This window comes from Heptranchias perlo, chromosome 40 (genome assembly GCF_035084215.1).
Source record: "Heptranchias perlo isolate sHepPer1 chromosome 40, sHepPer1.hap1, whole genome shotgun sequence".
NCBI lineage: Eukaryota > Metazoa > Chordata > Chondrichthyes > Hexanchiformes > Hexanchidae > Heptranchias > Heptranchias perlo.
Genome location: NC_090364.1, coordinates 8,805,819 through 8,809,770, shown reverse-complemented (window position 1 = coordinate 8,809,770; position 3,952 = coordinate 8,805,819).

Sequence of the window (3,952 nt, the reverse complement as noted above, 5' to 3'; positions counted from 1 at the left end):
GAGGAGCGATCGGCTCAGGAGCTTCACTGGACGGGACCAATATGCTCCTTTATGGCAAACAAAAGGGCCAACCAGAGTTGACTGTGGGGGCGGAGAGTTAACAAGATTTATACGACTGACTCCACAAAGGTTTGGATGTTCGCTGTACAATTCATTTATCATTTGTATTTAGAGGTTTCTTTGTACTTATACTGCACTGTCCCCTGATGCACGCGCTGACTGCTGCTGCTATTTCCATGACTACACTATCAAAGTTTCATTGAATGCTAGGGGTTTTCCTCATTGCTGCTTCATACCAGGCATCTTACGTCGAATTACATAGAATTTACAGCTCAGAAGCAGGCCATTCGGCCCAACTGATCTATGCCAGTGTTTCTATCCTCCTTCCACCTTTCTGCATCTAACCCTACCAGCATATCAGTATGCATACACCTATACTCATTTTTATCCCCCATTGATTCTTCAGGCATTAACATATAGATACATTTTTTTTTATTCGTTCGTGGGATGTGGGCGTCGCTGGCGAGGTCAGCATTTATTGCCCATCCCTAATTGCCCTTGAGAAGATGGTGGTGAGCCGCCTTCTTGAACCGCTGCAGTCCGTGTGGTGAAGGTTCGCCCACAGTGCTGTTAGGAAGGGAGTTCCAGGATTTTGACCCAGCGACGATGAAGGAACGGCGATATATTTCCAAGTCGGGATGGTGTGTGACTTGGAGGGGAACGTGCAGGTGGTGTTGTTCCCATGTGCCTGCTGCTCTTGTCCTTCTAGGTGGTAGAGGTCGCGGGTTTGGGAGGTGCAGTCGAAGAAGCCTTGGCGAGTTGCTGCAGTGCATCCTGTGGATGGTACACACTGCAGCCAAAGTGCGCCGGTGGTGAAGGGAGTGAATATTTAGGGTGGTGGATGGGGTGCCAATCAAGCGGGCTGCTTTGTCCTGGATGGTGTCGAGCTTCTTGAGTGTTGTTGGAGCTGCACTCATCCAGGCAAGTGGAGAGTATTCCATCACACTCCTGACTTGTAGCTTGTAGAAGGTGGAAAGGCTTTGGGGAGTCACATATAGATACATATTCTCGAGAAGCCAATGTAAAAGAAAGACTTGCATTTATATAGCGCCTTTCGCTACCTCAGGACTTCCCAAAGCATTTTACAGCCAATGAAGTACTTTTGAAGTGTAGTCACTGTTGTAATGTGGTAGAGGCGGCAGGCAATTTACGCACAGCAAGATCCCACAAACAGCACGTGATAATGACCAGATAATCTGTTTTAGTGATGTTTGTTGAAGGATAAATATTGGCCAGGACACCAGGGAGAACTCCCCTGCTCTTCTTCGAAATAGTTCCGTGGCATCTGAAAGACGCCACCTCTGACAGTGCAGCACTCCCCTCAGTACTGCACTGGAGTGTCAGCCTGGATTTTGTGCTCAAGTCTTTGGAGTGGGACTTGAACCCATGAACCTCTGCTTCAGAGACGAGAGTGCCACCCACTGAGTCACGGCTGATGCCTTAAATGTACCATAATGGTCGGGAGTGGGGGGGATTGTGTCTCAGGCGAGGGGGAAGGAGCTATATTAGACGAAATGGAACGGACATGCCTCTGTTGGAAGTCATATGTATTTGAAGTAATTCATTTTGTAAGAAGGACTTGGGGCAGCCATGGAAACAGCGGGTTCTGCCTATAAGAAAGAAAGAGACCTTTGCACTTAAGGGAGGCTGAGATAACCAATCTCCTTGCTCAAGAGGAGAGCCGCACGCAGATGGAGCATGGGACGGAGAATCGGTACGGCAGGGTTGTAGCCTCATCTCCGATTTGCGCTCCCTTCAAGAGGCTGTCCTGTAGGCATGTGGAATCTCTGAATTAACCCTTTTCACCCGTCTAGACCCTAAGCTCTGGAATTCCTTCCCTAAACCTCTCTGCCTTTCCACCCCTCTCTCCTCCTTTAAGATCCTTAAAACCTACCTCTTTGACCAAGCTGTTGGTCACCTGTCCTAATATCTCCTTCCCTGGTTTGGTGTCAAGTTCTTGTCTGATTTGGCTCTTGTGGAGCGCCTTGGGGATGTTTCACTACGTTAAAGGCACGATACAAACGCAAGTTGTTGTTGTTGTTGTTGTTGTTGTTGTTGTTGTTTCTTCCCTTATCACGTCAAAACATCTCAAAGGACCTCACACAATGAATTATTTCCGAAATGCAATGACTGAGGTCATGGAACAGCTTCATAATCACTAAGTCAACTGAGCCAAGCTGAACTATTATCCTTATTAGTTGAGGTATTTCGCCATGTCTAGTCCAGGGCAGGTCACCACTGCTGATCAACCATGAGGTGATTTGGGTCATGGTGTGGGGGGGTGTGACAGCTGACCTGATTTTGTGTTTTATTCGCCCATTTCTTGTACTGCTCCCACTGCAACACTCTGTAAGTGGAACTTTCTTCCCTGAATTCCACACATTTGGTAATTTGTGGGCTGACACCAGGAAAAATATAACCGTGAAAGCTACTGGCTTGTAAAAACCCAACTGGTTCACTAATATCCCTCACCCCTGCTCTGGCCTACTAGTCACTCCAGTCCCACACTACAATTAATGCCCTCTAAAGTCTATGATGTGGAGTTGTGGATCTTGGGTTCATGTCACGCTACACGTAACCCCACCAGCGAAAAAAAGTTATCTGTTTTTAATACAACGGGTCATTCTCTGTTTGTCTCTTCCTTTCGGATGTTTCTCTCTCTCTCTCTCTCTCTGTCTTTTGTTCTGGCCGTTTGTATATTCAGTGGTCCTGTATGTAACATCTCTCTGTCTGAACACTTTGATTGCCTTGACAACGGGCAGTTGGAAAGATTATCTGTAATCACCAGGTATTGTTCTCTGACTATAAATGCGGTAACATTCAAGGAATCCCACACTTCACCTGACGAAGGAGAAAGCCTCCGAAAGCTTGTGATTTTCAAATAAAACTGTTGGTGTTGTAAGATTCCTTACATCTCTAAAGTCTAAACATATTTACTTAAGGAGAAGGCCCACCATCACCTTCTGAGAGCAGCGAGGGATGGGCCTTGCCAGTATCACTCACTGCCTGGAGTGAGCCTTTGGCTCAGTGGTAACGTTCCTGCCTCTCAATCTGAAAGTACCAGGTTCAATCCCAACTTCAGACAGTCTTGGTGAGTGGAGACTAGAGCTCTGGCTCAGAATTCTGGGTTGTTGCCCAGTGGGTGGCTATAAAACACTCCTGTTATAGGGGACTAACCTCCCTATCAGCTGGTATAAAGATAGAAGGAGCACTTATGTTGGGGCCTGTTAGTCAGCCTCTGACTCCTTCCACTATACTCCAAACTGATCTTGGAGTGTACCAATATGCACAGTTATTCCCAGCAGACTTACTGTAGCAGTGTGTGCGCTCCTGCAAATGAGGAAGTTAAATTTTGAACAGCACGTAGAATCATATCATACAGCACAGAAGGAGCCCATTCGGCCCATCGCGACTGTGCTGGCTCTTTGAAAAAGCTACCCAATTAGCCCCGCGCCCCTGCCTTATCCCCGCAAATTTTTCCTTTTCAATTATTTATCCAATTCCCTTTCCAAAATCATTATTGAATCTGCTTCCACCGCCCTTTCAGGCAGTGAATTCCAGATCATAACAACTCGCTGCGTTAAAAACATTTCTCCTCCTCTCCCCCCTGGATTTTTTGCAATTATCTTAAATCTGTGTCCTCTGGTTACCGATCCTTCTGCCAGTGGAAACTGTTTCTCCTTATTTACTCTATCAAAACCCTTCCTAATTTTGAACGCCTCTATCAAATCTCCCCTTAACCTTCTCTGCTCTAAGGAGAACAATCCCAGCTTCTCCAGTCTCTCCACGTAACTGAAGTCCCTTAAGCCTGGTACCGTTCTGGTAAATCTCTTCTGCACCCTCCCCAAGGCCTTGACATCCTTCCAAAAGTGTGTTACATGTTGGATAAACA